The 22,273-nt window shown below is 43.9% G+C and overlaps 1 long non-coding RNA gene and 1 pseudogene across 1 annotated transcript; both read right to left on the bottom strand.

Moving 5' to 3' along the window:
- Window positions 1–219: 219 nt before the first annotated feature.
- On the bottom strand, window positions 220–2,323 carry LOC136488936 (translocon-associated protein subunit alpha-like; annotated as a pseudogene).
- Window positions 2,324–2,936: 613 nt separating this feature from the next.
- Window positions 2,937–3,338, bottom strand: LOC136484945 (uncharacterized). The gene is made up of 2 exons (XR_010766272.1): window positions 3,258–3,338; window positions 2,937–3,140 (listed from the first exon to the last, which is right to left on the bottom strand). It is a non-coding gene; the product is annotated as an uncharacterized lncRNA (long non-coding RNA).
- Between the last annotated feature and the right edge of the window lie 18,935 nt (window positions 3,339–22,273).

The following is a 22,273-nucleotide window of genomic DNA, read 5'->3' as shown; positions in this document are numbered from 1 at the left end:
AATTACTCTTTTGCCCATCACTCTTTCTAGAGCCCAATCGTCTTTCAGCATTAGTGTATGATTTCAGTCTGTAGGGGTGTGTAGTCCACCTCTAGAGTAATATTCAACATTACCCCCTTCAAGTAAACTTTTGACTATTGAATGTACTGGGATTCAGGTAAATCACAAAGAAACAACCTGAATTACCACCTCACTATGGTTTATTGAATGCTGAACAGCTTATATTTCCTGAAGAAAAGGTACAGATTACACTAAGAATTTAGAATACAGGATTACCTTCGAGAGCTGCTGAACCTGGCCATATGCCCACAATCCAAAGAGACCAAGAAGTGCAATTCCAAGGGGATGAGGAACACAGACTCAACACTGAGTAAGCCTCTAGCCTCAACGACCTCAACAGTGCCATTGTAGAATACATTCTGGTACGGGTGCTGGTCGATCTCATACACTATGTAACCAACCAGATCATAGGCTCCAGGCTGCAAGGGCACAAAACATTAGATATTCATGGTAACAGAAACTGATGCATTGAAGGTAAAAGACACATGAATATCGGTGAAATGAAATGTTTTCAAAGGTAAAGAAAATTTAACACAGCCTGCAAGAACTTGCTCACAACGAATTTATAGGGGAAGGTTGCTTGCACAGAAACAGGAACTGATGCATTGAAGAAATTCTGTAGAAAAAAATATAACAGGTGATAAAAAGTTGTTAATATCATTTAAAAAAGTGCCACAGTTAATTCAAAAAAAACTGGTCAGATGATGTATATATCAAAAAGTGCCACAGTTACTTCAGAAAGAATAAAAGATGACAACAATAAGGAGAATAAATTTCTTTCCTACCTGAATAGTAAGGAGAATAAAAGATGACAAACAATAAGGAGAATAAAGATGACCAACTAGTAATTCAGTTTCTTCACCTGCTGGTACAACTGCAACAAAATAAAAAAGGTAGGCATTATTGGTTACTGTGATCATGAGATATACTATATATAATTAAAGGAACATCACATGCTGCAGGTATTCATGGAGTCCAGTTTAGAGTTTATCGCAAGTGATAATACAGAGACCATGGTGAATTATAAGATAAATAATGGATGCTACTTGAAAGTATACTCACTTTTGCCAGCATTTTTGGGGAAGACAACTACTGTCTCTACACCAGGAGCAGAGCTTAAAGGTCCATCACTGGAAACCTGTGTATCATCACCCACAATACCTAGATCAGCCCCTTCAACAACCTCAGCTGCAGCAGCATCTTCCTCCAATTCAGCTCTAGCAACTGTGCAAAGGGGAGAAAGCTCAATTCAGTGCAAAAGACATGGTAAGGAAGGAAGGGTGTATGCGGAGTTGTATCAACTGTGGATATGGACAACATGAGACATTTGTTAACAAGATACAGAAGATAAAACACATTCTATTTATCAATTCAATAGTTTTACCAATGTTGGGTTGAGCAACAGGATAAAGCATACTTGCAGAGACAGTAACTTTAGCATTAGCAAACATATCCACTTTGAACTTCAGGCATAATAGACCATTATAGCAAAAGTGAGTCAATGATAGAACAGAGACAGAGAACTTATCCTAGCTGATTAAAAGACATGTGGTGTAAGCAATTCATCATGATGAGTACTTGAAATTTAAAACCCATGCTACTCACTTTAATTGTCTAATGTGAACGGTGGCTGCAGCTTCTACTTTCATAAGCATTTGTTAGAGTCGCATAGGATTACTAAAAGGCACTGATGTTGTATTTTAAAAAATTACCAACTGAAAAATTACAGTCTGCATGACAGCAATGAAACCTTATCGAGAAATTCCGGAAAATTGCAATAACAGCCAATCCTCAGACGATTAGCTAGCAACATGCGAGCACAGATTCACCCAACTGAGGAAGTCAGCATCACATAAACTTCGCCCAAAACTCTGCCCAACTAACGCCGCCCTGCTTCCTCCGCCGCCCCGGCCGGCGAGCGCCCCCACGCGGCCCGCCAATCCGGCGCGGGCCGTCCCACCCCTGCCCTCTGCTGCGCCCGACGGCCTGCCGGCGAGCGCCCCCCCGCGTGCTTGCTCCGCCTGGTTGCTCCCTAGGGTTTGCGCGTGTGCGTGCGCACGAACGGGGGAAGCAGAGAACGAATGGAACAAGTGGCTGGCTGTTGACCAGAAATAGTGATGGGCAAAAGAGTAATTTCAAGTCCAGTCGGGAGCCAACTCCGTTAGAATCAACTGCAAAATTGACGGAAGTGGCACACAGGTAAAAGAAACTTCGGATCAGGGTACTGAGCAACTTTTTCAAATTTCAATGGCACGTAGGGCATTTCGATCTTTTTTAATGGCACGTAGGTAAAAACCTCTACTGCATACCAATATTTAGTGCTAGTGATAAATAGAGCCAACATCCGTTTGCTCTTATTGTAGTTCTTCGTTGTGCTATTTATATCTTTTTCAGTCGTTGCAACGCTAATGTATTCTTATCTGTAGGTTTAGATTATGAGGTTTTTACCTAGGTGCCATTAAAAAGATCGAAATGCCCTACGTGCCATTGAAATTTGAAAAAGTTGCTCAGTACCCTGATCCGAAGTTTCTTTTACCTGTGTGCCACTTCCGTCAATTTCGCAGTTGATTCTAACGGAGTTGGCTCCAACTGGACTTGAAATTACTCTTTTGCCCATCACTCTTTCTAGAGCCCAATCGTCTTTTCAGCATTAGTGTATGATTTCAGTCTGTAGGGGTGTGTAGTCCACCTCTAGAGTAATATTCAACATTACCCCCTTCAAGTAAACTTTTGACTATTGAATGTACTGGGATTCAGGTAAATCACAAAGAAACAACCTGAATTACCACCTCACTATGGTTTATTGAATGCTGAACAGCTTATATTTCCTGAAGAAAGGTACAGATTACACTAAGAAATTTAGAATACAGGATTACCTTCGAGAGCTGCTGAACCTGGCCATATGCCCACAATCCAAAGAGACCAAGAAGTGCAATTCCAAGGGTGATGAGGAACACAGACTCAACACTGAGTAAGCCTCCAGCCTCAACGACCTCAACAGTGCCATTGTAGAATACATTCTGGTACGGGTGTTGGTCGATCTCATACACTATGTAACCAACCAGATCATAGGCTCCAGGCTGCAAGGGCACAAAACATTAGATATTCATGGTAACAGAAACTGATGCATTGAAGGTAAAAGACACATGAATATCGTGAAATGAAATGTTTCAAAGGTAAAAGAAAATTTAACACACCTGCAAGAACTTGCTCACAACGAATTTATAGGGGAAGGTTGCTTGCACAGAAATAGGAACTGATGCATTGAAGAAATTCTGTAGAAAAAATATAACAGGTGATAAAAAGTTGTTAATATCATTTAAAAAAGTGCCACAGTTAATTCAAAAAAAAACTGGTCAGATGATGTATATATCAAAAAGTGCCACAGTTACTTCAGAAAGAATAAAAGATGACAAACAATAAGGAGAATAAATTTCTTTCCTAACCTGAACAGTAAGGAGAATAAAAGATGACAAACAATAAGGAGAATAAAGATGACCAACTAGTAATTCAGTTTCTTCACCTGCTGGTACAACTGCAACAAATAAAAAAGGTAGGCATTATTGGTTACTGTGATCATGAGATATACTATATATAATTAAAGGAACATCACATGCTGCAGGTATTCATGGAGTCCAGTTTAGAGTTTATCGCAAGTGATAAATACAGAGACCATGGTGAATTATAAGATAAATAATGGATGCTACTTGAAAGTATACTCACTTTTGCCAGCATTTTTGGGGAAGACAACTACTGTCTCTACACTAGGAGCAGAGCTTAAAGGTCCATCACTGGAAACCTGTGTATCATCACCCACAATACCTAGATCAGCCCCTTCAACAACCCTCAGCTGCAGCAGCATCTTCCTCCGATTCAGCTCTAGCAACTGTGCAAAGGGGAGAAAAGCTCAATTCAGTGCAAAAGACATGGTAAGGAAGGAAGGGTGTATGCGGAGTTGTATCAACTGTGGATATTGGACAACATGAGACATTTGTTAAACAAGATACAGAAGATAAAACACATTCTATTTATCAATTCAATAGTTTTACCAATGTTGGGTTGAGCAACAGGATAAAGCATACTTGCAGAGACAGTAACTTTTAGCATTAGCAACAATATCCACTTTGAACTTCAGGCATAATAAGACCATTATAGCAAAAGTGAGTCAATGATAGAACAGAGACAGAGAACTTATCCTAGCTGATTAAAAGACATGTGGTGCAAGCAATTCATCATGATGAGTACTTGAAATTTAAACCCATGCTACTCACTTTAATTGTCTAATGTGAACGGTGGCTGCAGCTTCTACTTTCATAAGCATTTGTTAGAGTCGCATAGGATTACTAAAAGGCACTGATGTTGTATTTTAAAAAAATTACCAACTGAAAAATTACAGTCTGCATGACAGCAATGAAACCTTATCGAGAAATTCCGGAAAATTGCAATAACAGCCAATCCTCAGACGATTAGCTAGCAACATGCGAGCACAGATTCACCCAACTGAGGAAGTCAGCATCACATAAACTTCGCCCAAAACTCTGCCAACTAACGCCGCCCTGCTTCCTCCGCCGCCCCGGCCGGCGAGCACCCCCGCGCGGCCGCCAATCCGGCGCGGGCCGTCCCACCCCTGCCCTCTGCTGCGCCCGACGGCCTGCCGGCGAGCGCCCCCCGCGTGCTTGCTCCGCTTGGTTGCTCCCTAGGGTTTGCGCGTGTGCGTGCGCACGAACGGGGGAAGCAGAGAACGAATGGAACAAGTGGCTGGCTGTTGACCAGAAAGAGTGATGGGCAAAAGAGTAATTTCAAGTCCAGTCGGGAGCCAACTCCGTTAGAATCAACTGCGAAATTGACGGAAGTGGCACACAGGTAAAAGAAACTTCGGATCAGGGTACTGAGCAACTTTTTCAAATTTCAATGGCACGTAGGGCATTTCGATCTTTTTTAATGGCACGTAGGTAAAAACCTCTACTGCATACCAATATTTAGTGCTAGTGATAAATAGAGCCAACATCCGTTTGCTCTTATTGTAGTTCTTCGTTGTGCTATTTATATCTTTTTCAGTCGTTGCAACGCTAATGTATTCTTATCTGTAGGTTTAGATTATAGTGTTTTTTTTCAGTATGTCGATGTTCAATTCTGAATCATTGTACCGATGGAATACCCTCAATAGATTAGAGAACGATATACCAAGCCTAAACCTCCAAAATCCAACATATATGACTCACATCTAATTTCAGGTCTGTTTGGTTGGAGGCTCGGAGCCTTTGGTACTAGAGATTAGAGAACAATGCCAAGCCTAAACCTCCAAAATCTAACGTATATAACTGTTGCCTGGTATAGGTAGATTTTGACAGCTTCAACAAAAATAGCCTCTTCTTGCAGCCTAGCTACCGCTGCTCTTGCTCACAGTCGCAGCGCCTCTACACGCTATCGCCCGCATGCCGCATACTAGGCGTGTTTGGTCATGTCCTGTTTTTGCCATGCATGGACAAATATATATTTAGGTAGCGTTTGGTTCAGAATCAAGGTGGAATTGGATGGCTCTGTCTCTCTTCGTGGATGGGATGACATCACTTTTTGTTTTGTCGAGGAGGGATGGACCGATCCGTTTTCTGTTTTGTCACATCAAAAGTGGGATGAGCCACCGACGATAGATGGGACCCATTTGTCATTTTTTTATTTTTTCTTTCACCTCTCCTTATCTCTTCCACCTGGGTCCACTTAGTTTGTGATCATGCTGAAAATCTAGATCAACTGTGAGTATGATGATATGAAGGACCCACTTAGCATAAAAAGATGATGTGAGAATATATTCAATATGAGTCTTCATCTGTAGATTAAAATTCCAACGGAAGATGACGTGAGAATATATTCAATATGAGTCTTCATCTGTAGATTAAAATTCCTACGGATAATGAATGCACACTATGGTTTAATAAGAATGGTCATTTGAAGGCTGGAAGCCAATGATTAATGCGTGCAAGATTATCCAACGTGGTGCTACCACGTCATGCACATGAGAAATATTGTTGCTCTGATAGCCAAGACATGGGCGATTTGGCTACCCAAAATGGCACGGTAATGCTAGAACCGAGACGTTCCTATCCGGAGCACCGCGTCGGACGACAGTTCTCTAGCTGATAATGATCGAATGATTCATGTCACACGATGTGCACCTGTCATCAGTACGACCAACACCCTCCCTCCCGTCGCGCGGTGCCACTAGACATTACCGATACAGGGAGTGAGGGAGAGATTGTGCAAGCAGCTACAACATGAAAATACAAACGTTGCAATTTATATCTCTTATAAAGCAAAGTGTGGGTGTCTGCTGGACGGACGGACGCCCTGTCCTGAGATGCTCGGCCTCCACTCCTTTGTGTGCTGCCGCTGCTACCTCCACCCACGCTTAGCGTCATTGCTACCGGCCCACCCCCCCACCCCCCCCTCTGTGCCACCGCTGCTGTCCTCACCCGCCGTCTACGCCATCGTTGCTACCTCTGCGCCCACACCCACCCTCTGCGCCATAGCTGCCACGCCCACCCGCTCTTTGCGTCGTCATTGTTGCCCGTGCCGCCTCCACCCTAACCTCTGTGCGCCACCGCCCAGCTCCGTGTTGCCGGCGAGCTCGATCGGTGACCTCCATGCGCCGACGAGCCTCCATTCGTCGAAGTAGCAAGGAAATGTTACGCTGAAAGCGCATGTTGCAAATGTATGTTTCCAGTATCTCAGGTGTTTCAGAGGTATGTTGCAAAAGTAGGTCGGGATATTACATATATTGCAATGGCTATATGTTTCAAGTGTATGTTCCAAATGTTTCATCTGTTTTAGACGTATTTTGCAAGTGTTTCATCTACATACTGCAAAAGTAGATCTGAATGTTGCATATGTGTGCAATGGCTATATATACACGTATGTTGCAAAGTGTATGTTCTAAATATTTCATCTATTTCATATGTATGTTGCAAGTGTTTCATCTAAATGTTGGGAAGTAGATCTGGATGTTGCATATGTGCGCAATGGCTATACACGTAAGGAGGTAATTAGCGCTTAGTTAATTCTTCTCGATTTCTCCCTCATCCAATTAATGTTGAGCCTCCGTCGCTCTACATGCCTCGCATGACGTCCTACATGCACTGCCCTTTAACCCAGCGCAAAACAAAGCAGCAGTGCGTGGTTATTAGCGTGACCTGCGTCCGGACGGACACCCGCATCTGGACGTCCGGATGCTAGTTGTACCAAAAATGGAAATCGATCCCCACAGAATTGGCAACCCTATAATTGAAAGCCCTGGTTTGGTTTTGGTTAGTTGATGAAACCTATTCGGACTAACTCTATGCTCTAAGTGTGGATTTGAGATAGGTTGGTCCAACCCAAGTGAAGGAGCTAGGTGGAACTCATGGATGGAGATGGCCACATAAAATGAAGTCCATGGTGGTGGTGTGGACATGTGATGATGATCAAGCTCCGAACTTGGAAAAAGAAGAAAGAGAAAAACAAAATAGGCTCAAGGCAAAGGTGATATCAATAGGGCCATTTTGTTTTCGATAATCAAGACACTATAGAGAGTGTGATCATATTTAGGATATATGGTTGTATTATTAAGAGAGGAGCCCTTATCGGACAACTCGATCATCTAGTGCCACTAGGTGTTGGAAAACTTGCATATGCATTTTAGGCCTAGTGCACAATCGGTGAGAAAGTGATTAACCTTTGAAAAATGATTGTGAAAATGCTAACACACTTGCACGTGATGGTGAAACACTGGGAGTGTTAGCACATTTGCAAAGAGGGTGAAAAAGAGGTGACGAAAAGAAGGCGAAACATGGCTCGGGGTGCTGCCCTGGGGGCACCGCCACCCCATGCTCGGTGCACTGCCACTCCTATGACGGTGACCAACTGAGCCAGGCTGAGAGGGAGGTGTTTGGGCTAGCATCGCCACCCCTAGGGTGGTGCCCACCTGACCCCGACCGAGAGCAGTAGAGAAGGAGGTGGCACCGGCGTGTCCGATGTACACCGCCACGGCGAGGGCGGTGCACCGCCTGGTCACCGCCACTGGTGGGGCGGTGCCACCGCCGCTTTTATCCAAAGAGTGGGGTAAACCGGGGTGGTCACCGCCATGGGGAGGGCGGTGCACCGCCATTTTTTCCCAGAGACTTGGGTTTTCGGGGGGCTGGCCGAGTGGTCATCGCCACCCCTGTCCGGTGACCAACGACCGTTGGAAAGTGACCGTTGGGAGGGACACCGCCATGTCTGGTGCCCTCGTAGAAACTAGCTCCAAGGGGTAATGGCTCTATTTCGAGGTGGGGCTTATAAATAGCCCCCTTGATCGGCCATGGCCACTCTCTTGGAACCCCAAAGTGCTGAGATTTCATATTGTGAGCAAGCTACACCACTCCACTCACTTGCACACTTGATTTCATCATCTTGAGTGAGATTGGAGAGCCTCTAGTACATTGCTTAGTGTTCTAGCATCTTGTGGCACTAGTTGGGCAATTTGGGCTGGTGGAGATCTTGTTACTCTTGGTGTTTGCCGACACCTAGACGGTCCAGTGATTGGTGTGTTGTCGAGCGGAGGAAGGTGATTGTCTTTGGCTCCGATCATTGTGATTGTGAGGGGTTCTTGTGCCTTCTCCGGTGGAGGGCAAAAGACAACTCTAGTTGATTACACATGTGAAAGGTCCTAATGGCTAGAGGGTGGGTGAATAGCCTATAAAAATTTCTACAACAACATTAAATAAAACCGGTTAGACAAATATATGGCGAAGCGAATGTTGCGCTAGCCTACTAAAAATGCAAGCCACCTACCACAATTCTAGTATCTATAATCTCTATGCACACCAAGGCTATGTCACTACACTAAGTTAGTGAGCTCTCAAAGACTAACTTAAGAGCCTCACTAACCACTAGACCCAACACAAGCTTGCTCTCAAGACTAACTACACTAAAGAGTGAAGCAACACTAGAAATGTAAATACAAGAGAGGATGGCGATGATTATACCTATGTGTCGAGGTATGAGCCAATCACAAGATGAAGCCAATCAATCAATCACAAGATAGCCAATGAAATCCTCGGGACAAGGTGACACAAGAATTTTTACCGAGGTTCACTTGCTTGCCGGCAAGCTAGTCCTCATTGTGGCAATTCACTCACTTAGAGGTTCACGCGCTAATTGGCATCACACGCCAAACCCGCAACCGAGTGCCGCACAACCAACACAAGATGAGGATCACACAAGCCATGAGCAATCAACTAGAGTACCTTTTGGCTCTCCATCAGGGAAAGGTCAAGAAACCCTCACAATCACCATGATCGGAGCCGGAGACAATCATCTTCCTCCGCTTGATGATCTTCGCTACACCAAGCCGTCTAGGTGGCCGCAACCACCAAGAGAAACAAGCAAACCCCCAGCGAAACACGAACATCAAGTGCCTCTAGATGCAATCACTCAAGCAATGTACTTGGATTCACTCCCAATCTCACAAAGATGATGAATCAATGATGGAGATGAGTGGGAGGACTTTGGCAAAGATCACAAGGTTGCTATGTCAATGCAAATGGCTAAGAGAGTGAGCTTGAGCTGGCCAAGGGGCTTAAATAGAGAGCCCCCATGAAAAGAGCCATTGGGCACACAGAGTAGCCCAACTCGGGGCGACCGAGAGCACTGGTCATCGTGATCGAACGCATGGCCCCCAACGTCCGGTCAACGGATGGCATCCATGTGTTCCCCATTTAAAGCACAATCACCGATCTCTAACGGTCGAAACCAGCCACGCCAGAGCCTAAGTGATGACCGGACGCGTGCAGACACGACCAGACGCTCTCGCGTCGCGTCAAGTGCTCACAATGTCGTGCGCCTCCAACTATCTAAAAGCTCTAGTTTGATTTTGGTGAATTGATGAAACCCTAAGTGCTAACCTAGTTTATCAAGTGATCATGAGATAGGTAGCACACTCCAAGTGGTGAAGCAAACGAAGATCATAGCATGACAATGATGATGCCATTGTAATGATCAAGTGCTTGGACTTGGAAAGAAGAAAGAGAAAAAACAAAAAGCTCAAGGCAAAGGTATAAACCATAGGAGCTATTTTGTTTTGGTGATCAAGACACTTAGAGAGTGTGATCACATTTAGGTTTGATAGTCATACTATTAAGAGGGGTGAAACTCATGTCGGAATGCGGTTATCAAAGTGCCACTAGATGCTCTAACTCTTTGCATATGCATTTAGGATCTAGTGGAATGCTAACACCCTTGAAAATGTTTGTGAAAATATGCTAACACATGTGCACAAGGTGATACGCTTAGTGGTTGGCACATTTGAACAAGGGTAAAGAAGTTAGAGGTAAAATAGAGTTGGTCGCAAAGATGCTGGCGTCGGTCAACTAACTGGACGCTGGGTCGCTAAGCGACCAGACGCTGAAGAGCTACATCCGGTCGTGTTGTCGGTCAGCACAGTAAGAAGTTACAGTGTGACCGGACGCTGGAAGGGTCCGGTCGAGCATGACCGGACGCATCCGGTCAGCAAAAGTTGGTTTTGGAACCTTACTGTAAATGACCGGACGCTGGTGTTCAGCATCCGGTCAACTCAAACGCAGTGTCCGGTCAAGACTGATGACCGTTGAAGTCAAGACACGTGGCTGACTGCGAGCGACCGGACGCTGGGGCTCAGTGTCCGGTCAACTGACCGGAGCGTCTGATCAGCCCGCGTTATGCCCAGTGAAGGGGTATAATGGCTCTATTTCGTGGGGGCTTCTATTTAAGCCCCATGGCTGGCTGTAGCTCACATCTTTGGCCATTTTCATTGACATAGCAACCTTGTGAGCTTAGCCAAAGCTCTCCCACTCATCTCCATCATTGATTCATCATCTTTGTGAGATTGGGAGTGAATCCAAGTTCATTGCTTGAGTGATTGCATCTAGAGGCACTTGGTGTTCGTGTTTCGCTGCGGATATCGCTTGTTACTCTTGGTGGTTGCCGCCACCTAGACGGCTTGGAGCAGCGAGGATCGTTGAGCGGAGGGTGGTGATTGTCTCCGGCTCCGATCATGGTGATTGTGAGGGGTTCTTGACCTTTCCCCGGCGGAGAGCCAAAAGGTACTCTAGTGGATTGCTTGTGGCTTGTGTGATCCTCATCTTGTGTTGGTTGTGTGGCACCCTAGTGAGGGTTTTACGTGTGATGCCAATTAGCACGTGAACCTCCAAGTGAGTGAATCACCACAACGAGGACTAGCTTGCCATCAGGCAAGTGAACCTCGGTAAAAAAATCATTGTCTTCATCATTGATTCTGAGGTGATTGGTCTTCATTGTTATTCATCCTTGTGATTGATTGGTTCCATCATCTACATGGCGGTATAACCTTCTTGATCACTCTCATTACATTACCGCAAACTAGTTGTCAAGTTCTTTAGTGTACCTAGTTGTGAGAGCTTGCTTGCTTGGTTGGTGTGGCTCTTTAGTTAGCCTTTGAGAGCACACTAACATAGAGTAGTATCTTAGCTATTGTGTGAATCGATACTATCTAAACTAGAATTGTGGTAGGTGGCTTGCTTTTTGAGTAGGCTAGCGCAACACTTGCTTCGCCTCATAATTGTCTAACCATTTTGTTAAGTATTGTTGTAGAAATTTTATTAGGCTATTCACCCCCCCTCTAGCCATTAGGACCTTTCAAGTGGTATCGGAGCCGAGGTCACCGTGATTTGAGGCTTAACAACCTTCGGTGTAAAAATGGCTCAAATCAATAACACCAAGAAGCCATCCCAATTTGATGGATCAAATTATCCATATTGGAAGTCAAAGATGACCACACATATCAAGTCAATCAATAGAAGAGTGTGGAAGGTGGTAGAAACCAAAATTGAGATTAAAGATCCAGAGAATCCCACCGCGGCCGAAGAAGTGCTTCTCCAAAACAATGACATTGCTCTAAGTGCTATTCATGATGCAATTGATGAAAGAACATTTGAGCAAATCAAGAATATCGAGATGGCTCATGAGACATGGAAGAAGTTGGAAGAATCATTCGAGGGTACTCAAGCCGTGAAGGGTGCAAAGGCTTACATTCTCAAGGAGAAGTTTGCAAGCTTCAAGATGAAGGAGGATGAGAGTGTGCCAGAGATGTTTCATAGGCTTCAAGTGCTTATCAATGATCTCAAAGCACTTGGAGAAGAGGTGAAGGATAAGGACTTCTCCCACAAGTTCTTGAGATGCTTACCTTTAAGATTTGGCACATTGGTCACTATTCTAGTAAGGAGTGGTTTGGACACCATGACACCAAACCAAGTGTTGGGAGACATCATGACCGGTGATACATATAGAGATGAAGATGAGAAGGAAGAAAAGAAGGAGAAGAAAGATGAGAAGAAGAAGAGTGTGGCATTCAAGGCCACATCATCCAAGGGCAAAGCTAAGCAAGAAACATCAAGTGAAAAAGATGAATCTTGGGATGATGATGATGATGAGAAGATGGCTCTATTTGTTAAGAGATTTGGCAAGTTCATGATGAAGAAGGGCTACCATGCTAGAAGGAAGAAGTCTTCATCCAAGAACAAAGAAGAGTCAAGAAGGTGCTTCAAGTGTGGAAGCAAAGATCATCTTGTTGCTCAATGCCCATACAATAGCGATAATGATGATGACAACAAGAAGAACAAGAAGAAGGACAAGAAGGAAAAGAAAGAGAAGAAGGACAAGATGGCCTTCAAGAAAAAGAAGGGTGGTTCATATGTAGTTACTTGGGATAGTGATGCTTCCTCAAGTGATGATGATGATGATAGTGATGATCACAAGACCACCAAGAAGAAGGTTCTTGCAAGCATTGCTATTAATGAGAAGCCTTCTCTCTTTGAATCTTCATCATGCTTCATGGCTAAGGCCACTAAGGTACAATCTTGTGATAATGAAAGTGATGAAGAACATGATGATGAAAATGAACATGAAAATTAAAATGATAGTGATAGTGATAATGATGAACCCACTAAAGATGAACTATTTGACATGCTAGAGGATGCTAGAGAACACTTTGACATCAAGAGAAGGGAATGCAAAAGCTTGTGTAAGGAACTAAAAGACCTTAAGCAAGCCTTTGATGAGCTCAATGCATCTCATAAGAGGCTAGAGGAAGCCCATGAGAAGCTTGGCAAGGCTCACAAAAAGCTTGAAAAGGCTCATTCATCTTTGCTTGATGACCAAAATAAAAAGAAGCATGTTGAAACTTGCAATGTAGGTTTAACTTGTGATATAATTGATGAATCACTATCTATGCCTATCATTGTTGCTCCCACTAACCCTTCTTGTAGCACTTCCACTTCTACCTCATCTAGTAGTGATGGTCTCACTTGTGACACCTCACTAGTGGTTGAGAATGAGAACCTTAAGAAGGAGGTTAATAAGCTCACTCACACCTTAGCTAAAGCTTATGGTGGTGAGGACCGCTTGCTTATGTGCTTGGGTAGCCAAAGAGCTTCTCTCTACAAAGAGGGATTGGGCTATAACCCCAAGAAAGGCAAAGCGGCCTTTGCTCCTTACAAGACTAGTTTTGTGAAGAACAATGGTCGGTTTTGCAATAGTTGCAAGCAAGTGGGTCATAAAGAGCAAGAATGCAAAAACAAGAGTAAAAATGCTAATGTATCCTTCATAAAGCTTGATTCATGTTATATTCTTACTAGGGGTACAAATTGTAACACCCCTGGTGTTTGGCTTCCACATTGCACTTGTATTTCATGAACATGTGCATCATTCATCCATCCATAAGCTTATATCACATGAAACATGATTTCAAAACATTGCAACATGTTGCATATTTCATGTGTGTTGTTTCTTTTATGAAATGAATAGTGTGCAACACTTAAGTGCAACATGTGCAACTCACTTTAGTGAAACAAAGCTAGTTAGTACCATGCAACAAGATCATGAAACATGTGCAACATGACTATGAAACAAATGTAACATTTCATGTGTTTTTCATTGTTCCAGTACATACAATGCTTGATTCTTGTGTGACTAAGGTGTGGTGTGGCTAATAATTCTCTTGAACAACTTAGTGACACCTAGAATGTTATTTGGAACATTGTTCATATTGATCATGTTGCCTAATTATGATTTCAAATAGTGGTTTGACCTGTTTTGACTCCTAAACTCTTTTGTTTGACTGATTAAAAAGTGTAGCTTAGAGTGTTTCCATGTCTAAGCAATCTAAAGCAAAGTTGTAGTAAATTTTATAAGGAACAAACTTTGTTTAGAAGCTAAGTCATGAAAATGTGCACAACATGCTCAAAAAGGGCTCACAAGTCAGTGTTGAGGGCTGATTCAACACTTAGAAAAATTTCTATCCTAAATGCAATGTCAGTTTGATCGAGCTGACTTTGGCTTGATATAACTCGTGATCCTTTGAGTTTTAGCTGGTGATTTCTGAAGCATTGTTGTAGCCCTATCATAGCTTTACAACTTTCATGTATATGGTTTTCACTGATTCATCACGGTTTAAGAGATCAAGCACCATCAAATATCGTTGTCAGGCGTCGAAGGAACTCTGAAACGCAGCTAAAGTGCACTGGCCGGTTCAGAACTTGATGGCCGCATGGCGCCGTGCGTCATCGGCCGCCTGACCACGCAAGCCACGCGTTGTGGCTGGCCTGACGCCGCTGCCCGCTCTCCCCAGCAAAAGCCATGCCCTGCTGCCTTTCAGCTCGCCAGTTCAATTTTCATTTCCTTCGCCTCCACCACGCACCGCAACCGAGCACCGCCGGCTCCACCATTGCCGAGTAGCTCCGCCATCGCCTAGCTCCATCGCCGCCGCAAAAACGCGAACCACAGCTCGACCATAGCTCTGCCGTGTCCTCCTCTACCTCGTCGACCGCCTAGCCGAGCCATCCATGCCTTAGGTGAGGGCCAGGGGCTGTTTTTCTGTCGCCGTCTCCATGGCCGTGCCTCGCCGGAGCAGAGCTCGCCGCGGCCAACCACCACCAAGATCCTCTCGTCCTTCCCTAGCTTTCGTCTCGTCTTCTCCATCATGTGTAGTTGCTCTAGTGAAGATGTTACTGACAATGCCGGTCTGGCCGAGCCGGAACACGGCCGTGCACCGCCGTGCCATGGTCGCCGTCGGTGACCTCACGTGGCCAGCTCGCCTCCGACCACCCCGTGCCTCGCTAGCGTGTGTGTTAGCTCCATCGTAGCACCGTAGTGACCTCGTGGAGCTCATACTGAGCTCGGATGAGGCAGCAAGGGCTCTCCGTCATCGGCGCCTCATGCCGGAGCTCTACCGTGCCGCCTTCACCGGCGATGAGCCGTCTCCGATGAACCTTGAGTCTTGCCGGTAGCACCAATCGACTCACCTCATCACGGAGATCACGTAGGTGTCCTCGGTGTCGCCGGAGTCCTCGCCGTCGGCGAGCTAGACCACCACCGCACCGTCACGTGCCGTCTCCCCTGTTCTGTGTCGCTGACCAGCGGGCCCGGCTGACACGCGGGTCCCACGCGTCAGTGACCGTTTAGCTGTAGGATAGTTCAAAATTGTAGTTTTGAATGCTATTTTGTGAATTTTGTATCTCCAAATTGGTAGATCCAAATGGAGTGATTCTAATTTTGGTAGAATCACAGTGAAGTCTAGTATTTAATAAAAATATGACATGAGCACATGATGTAGAAATTTTGGATGAATTAAATAGGAACTTGAAATGTGTTTTTAAATGCATGCAAACTTGTTTAAATTATATCTTGAGTTTCTGTGATCCAAAAATTATGAAATTTTGTGGGTAAGCTATTCTTGCTTAGTAGAAGCTATGGTAAAAATTTGAGAGTCATTGCATGTAGGGTTTTTGAGTTATAGATTTTTCTTTTATCTTTGATTAATACTTGTGTGAATTTTTGTAAATTATCTAGGAATCCTATGACCATGAAACTTTGTGGGGAGCATCCTAGTACCTTATGGATGCTAGGAAAAATATCAAATCTGTTGCTTGACACTTTTCACTAAGGTTTCCTAATTATGTTATTTTAAGCCATTATGTCTTATCATTTTTGTGTAGGCTGTTATACTTGCTCAAATGGTGTGAAATGTTTATAGTGGTCTACTTAGAGCATGTAGTATCTACTGTAATTTTTGTAGATTTAATGGTGTAGTTTTCATATATGTTTACCATTTCCTCTAATTAATTAAATAAATTAAGAAAGGTATTAAAAGAAATGTTTTGGTTAGGAACACCCTACTTTCTGGTGTTCGTGTGATATGTGTAATAAGTGAGTAGAGTTAGTTTTGTCTAATTATGTGTTTACATCATAAGTTAATAATTATTTTGTTGGCATTACGTCCCTCTGGATAGATCTGGGACTTTATAATGTTCCCCATGATAATTTGGTTAGATGTGAATGTGATGAAAACAAAAGTTGTAGATAATTTATATATCTAGCTCCTGTCAAAATTTGATGGCATTTGGCCTAGTAGTTTAGGAACTACAGCTGTTTAAAGTTAGGTTCTAGTTTTGCCTACTCTCTGTCTTGTGAGAATAGAGTTCTGTTGATTGAGGAATTCGACCTGGTAAAGGTTGGAATCATGCTTAGAGGTCTGAAAATGAATTGTAGATAATTTCATAAGCTTTCCAAATTGTCTTGTTGCATGTTATTTGGATTTACAAATCTCCAGTTATGGCCAGTTTACTGTACTGCTATATAGTATCCATTTTGCTGAAATACAAATGCTTGAGTGTATGCTTCGTTGCCACGCCCTCATTGATTGTTTAAGGGCTAGCCTAACTTGAGAACATGCTTAGGTGCAGGTGCTAGGTCATTAACTAAAGATGAGCAATTATACATTAGGTTGTATAAATTTGGTAAGTAAAGTGATTTGAATAGAGCTTAAGTGGAATTTGCAGACTGCAGTGAACATGTGCATTCCCCAAGCATCCTTGACTTCGTTCATGTGCATCCATGATATTTATCTTGCGCATTCATGCAATAGGTGTGCCGGAGGGAGTGACGTTGCTGGAGTTCGAGGGAGCCAACCAGGAGGAGGAGCCCGAGGTGCAGGAAGCCGACGAAGCAGCGGCCGCGGAGGAGTTGCCCGAGTGCCCTGACCACCAGCCTTCTTCTTTCCTGAAAGGCAAGCCCCGGAGCATATTAAGCCTCACATGTTTTTACAAATACATTGAGTACCTTTTATTCGTTGATGATGCATTAAGTATAGGAATTGGTTGGAACCAATTGTTGCATTATATATCCATCGTTGTCCAGATATCGCACTGGAATCCTATTTAAGTTTAGGAATGGGTGAAATGCTTAGCCATGTTTACAGCGGTAGAAGTCTAATGATTTCCTGTCACCTGCGAGCTTTAGGATGAGGTGGATCACGGTTGGCTATATTTGCTATCGTGGAAAAGAACCATGTGAATAATGAATTAAGACCAGGCAGAGTCTTGTGTAGGTTTGAACATAGTGACTCCATCTGCGTCGTTTAAGGACCGATACGCTGTACGTCCTCATGTCATGTTGAACATAGCCTAGCACTTAGCTGGCTGGATAAGTCGTTCTGACCGCAAAGCCGAGTAGCTCAACTTAGGTCGGGATCCGTGGGGGTTGGATGCATTTTGGAGGAAGTAAGGATGTGTGAAGGGCCATTGGCATAAGTCCAAGAGGAGTCAGGTGCTTAAAATCCTGCATTTCTTGGCAGAGTGGTTCTCTGAGAATGCAGGGCAGCCCGGACCCACGTCTTTTCTTTTATTTTTCTCCTGAGTTGTACCAAAGGTGACTCGTTTGCGACCCTGACGGGGGAAGCAGGGTTTGTGTTAGGAATACCCCTCTAGCTGGATAGGAATCGATTCGAATTGCCGTCTCTCCCGGATAGTGAGAACTTGACTGAGCAGCGGCAACATAGATTCAATTAACTTAACGATATGGTTAAATGGATGATGATGATAATGTTGCCACGATTTATACCTGATATGGTTATTAATGTTTGCACCCTAATAAAATGATTGCTTAGTACAAGTGCTAATATAGATGACAGGTTAATGTCTAAAAGTCACTGCTAGTTCAGGTTAAGAGTTGATCATTATTACTTATGCTTTTCCGCAAAAAGAAAGTGTCAGCCAGATCCACTAAATTAAGCTTTGCATAATCCTTGGTGTCATTTGTTTTGGTTTCCGACGGGTAAGTCTAGCTGAGTACATTCTCATACTCAGGGTTTATTCCCTCCTGTTGCAGATGACCTTCTATATTAGGGATTCTGTAAGTATTGTCTCCACCCGGTGGGTGATGAAGACTAGATCATGGGCATGATCTCTGTTTCTCTTATCTAGATGCTTTTGTGGGTTGTGATTAGCAAACCAGTATTTGTATTTGAACTTGGGTGTGTAAGTTAAACTATTTGCTTCCGCGTATTTTACAAGACTTGTTTTGTAATAACGATGACTCTGTGAGGATGTAATATATTTGCAAACATCTGCGAAATGTTGTAACGTATGATATGTTATGTTGAATTACTATGATCTTGGTTGTATGCAAGTTGGTTTGAAATCCTTCGAGATTTCAGTCGACTACCGGGTTTATATGGGCTCAAGTTCGAGAATTTGATCATTTCGGCGATTGTTTTTGTACTTGTGCTCTTATAAATTGGTCGGTTCTGTGACAACTGGCATCAGAGCTAGATTCAACATTAAACATGTCTTACAGCTATTTAAAACAAAAGCTTTTGTTGTGAAAACGGTTTTCCAACTTATAGTTATATATAAGTGTTCAAAAATCAAAAATTTTATGGTGTACTGGTGATCACATCCCTTGTAGCCCACTTAAGGACTTCTAGGTGGCTTATATATAATTACTAACTTGGGGGAAATTGATTGTTTCTATTTTCGTCGTCCATGCGGCGTGATATTGCATGGGTGCCATTCGTTTAAATGGTAATGTATGGATCAATTGCCTCTGCGCCAAGGTAAGTGTGAGTTGCGAGAGCATGACCGTCCAACCATCGGTCTAGGGGAGAGCTAGTTGTGGTTACTGGAGTATTTACATGTTGCATACATGTATATATGAAGGTACTTAATTATGGGTACATTTGTTGGGTAGTTTGGGTACCGAAGTATATATATCTGGGGATGTATATATGGAGAGTATCTTAGTTACTACTTGTGTTATTATCATTATATCTTGTTGGGTTGGGCTGCAATGAAGTTCTCTGTAGGTACGCTAACAACGCACCGTGTAGATCGACTAGTTACTGCTAATTGAGAGAACGTATGTATGCCACCGTATATTCCGCTAAAACTTAACTTTTCTTAGGTTTGTGAGGACGTACAGAACAAGCATGCATCATATTCACTCATGTCATTCATATTGCATTACTCCCTCCCTTATAATTGCTTATCCCAAGTATTAAGTGCAAACTCTCAGCAAAATAATCCTCTCATGTGAGTTGCATCCCTTTTTGATACAGATGGCCGTGCCCGTGTTTCCTACTAGTAGCAGCACCTTTTTGGACTAGTTCGGTACTCTCACCTTGCTCTAGAGGGTGCTCAGTTCAGTTGGGTACCCGGAGGCACCCAGCTACACATGGAGGTAGGCGGTACCATTGGGAGATGTACCATGGTATGTCGTGACCTTTATAGTGCCGCAAAACCCCACAAGACCATTGTGGCATGGGTGGAGCATTGAGACTGATGGGCAAAGCCCATGGGAAGCCACTCAGGTTGCTGCCCTTGATGTGCTGATGGATATAGCACAGAACTTCGGGGATGAGTTAGTGGGTGGACCTGCTGTATCCATTCCCCGAGTGGCTCCTACTGAGGCTGAGTGGACTCAGGACATTGGCCAGGCCTTGGTTCGAGGCCGTGGAGAACATGTGCAGAGCGACAATGCTAGAATGAGTGCTATGATGGTAGTCTTGAAGCTTTGTCGAGTCAGACAAAACACCCTTTCTAGTGTGCTAGATGAAGCTGGCAAGGCAATGGCAGCCCAGCACAAGTTCAGGTTGCATGCCCGCAAGTATTGCCGTAGGGCGGATGCATGTGGGAGAGCTCAGCAAGAAGTTGATGAGATTCGCGGTATTGCAAATTATTGCATGCAACAGTGGGGTCAAACAACACGCGAGAGGGATGAGCTTCATAACCAGCTAATGAACCTCACTATTGGGAGAGATGAGGCAGCACAAGAGTTGGATCGTGTGACCCATCACCGAGATGCAGCTTTAGAGTTAGCAGAAGAAAGACGTCGGGGTTGGATTTTGGCTAACCACAATGCCTTTCAAAGGGAGCAAGCACTCCAAGAACAGCTTGAAGAGCTTCAGGTTGAGCACCATCAACTGAACAACCGTCTATTTCCTATTTCTCATCCCATATCGAGGTATCCTAATGTGGGTGGACCTCAAGTGATTGAGGCCAATGAGGAAGAAGAGGACGTGCAGATGGATGACAATGCAGCTGATCCTACAGATGTAGAAGAAGAGGAAGACCCAGAAGAAGTCCAAGGTGTCTCTGATGTGGACAGCGATCACTTCGATGAGTAGTTAGTTAGCAAGTCTCACTAGTTTAAGCTTTTGCAGTCATTGATGTAATGGACTTAAGTACGATGACTGATGTTGGATGTACCTTTTTAATTCGAACTTGGCATGTAATGTACTTTAATTTGCTCCCTTCGGGATGCGTATCATGATGGTTAAGTTTAAAACTTGTCATGTTGGAATGCACTGCGTATGGCGCTAGTAATCTAATTGATGATGTGGGGGATTGGAGAATGAATTATTGCCTCTGTTTATTGTATGAAGTTTTCATTCTCATCAGTAAATTCAGTTTGGCACAATTACATTGTTCCTCTCTAATGTGCTAACATCATCAATAATTACTGGTTGCGCATTGTTGCAGATGCCTCGTACTCGTTCCACTGGTGCGGCTAGTGATGATGATGACCTTCCACTGCCACCACCACCCACACCAACGGAATTGATGGCAATGCTTGTGGAAGGACAGCGCACTATGGCTGAGGCTCTCCGCACAATTACAAATCGGGATGGTCGTGGAGCACGTCAAGGACCGGAACCAAATCAATACAGTGACTTCAAGGATTTCCTTGACATGAAACCCCTAAGCTTCAAGGAGGCTAAGGAGCCCCTACAAGCTTATGAGTGGTTGAACACTCTCGAACAGAAGTTCTGTCTGCTCCGCTTGACTGAGGTGCTGAAGTCTGAGTATGCCTCTCACCAACTGCATGGGTCAGCTGGTATTTGGTGGAGTCATTATCGGTCCACTATGCCTGCTAATGCTCAAATCACTTGGGATCAGTTCAAGTCTGCTTTCAGGGGAAATTATATTCCTCCGGGTCTCATGGCAATCAAGCATACAGAGTTCATGAAGCTGACCCAGGGGAACAAGAGCTTGAATGAATACCTGCAGGCTTTCAACAACCTTGCAAGGTATGCTACCGAGTTTGTGGACACTGATGCCAAAAAGATTGCTAGTTTCAAGCGGGGACTTAGCCCCAAATTGATGAAGACCATGGGAAATTGCAAGTGTGCTCTTTTTAATGAGTTTGTGAGTGATGCTTTATCGCAAGAGAACAATAATGCTGTGTATGCTACTTCAAAAAGTCGTAAGAGGGCCTACGAGGCGGGTGCCTCACAATCTAAGGCTTCCATCGCACCAAGGGCTCCAGTCTGCCCTCCAGCATCAGCCGCTAAGTTCCACCCACCGATGAAGAAAAATCCAGGCAAGACTAGGTTTCGCAAGGCGTTTACTATTGCTCTTCCCAAGGGCACTACCAGTCAAGGTAGTTCTAATGTGTCGCCAAGCAACATGCCATGCTGGAATTGTAACAAGACCGGTCACTGGGCATGGAAGTGTCCTTACCCTAAGAAGAATAACTACCAAGGTGGCCATTAGAGGTAGGTGAACCACACTAATATTACTGATATTCCTTCAGGAGAGGTAGTAACTGCTGGTAAGTTTTTGGTTGATCAACACCCCGTAGTTGTACTATTTGATTCGGGTGCTTCGCATTCTTTTATTAATCCAGCATTTGCATCCAAGTTTGTGCAGAAAACATACACTATTGAGGGAGAGGGTTATTGTATTAGGGCTGCTAGTGGTACTATTCCAACCAAGCTAGTAGTTGGGGACGTACAATTTGAGATAGAGGGGCGGAGTTATCGGGTTGATCTGGTAGTTTTGCCGGAGCTAGGTATCGATGTGATATTGGGAATGAACTGGATGAGTAGTCATGGAGTGCTTATTGATACATC

The sequence above is a fragment of the Miscanthus floridulus genome, chromosome 10 (genome assembly GCF_019320115.1).
Source record: "Miscanthus floridulus cultivar M001 chromosome 10, ASM1932011v1, whole genome shotgun sequence".
NCBI lineage: Eukaryota > Viridiplantae > Streptophyta > Magnoliopsida > Poales > Poaceae > Miscanthus > Miscanthus floridulus.
This window is presented reverse-complemented; position numbering and strand designations above follow the sequence as displayed.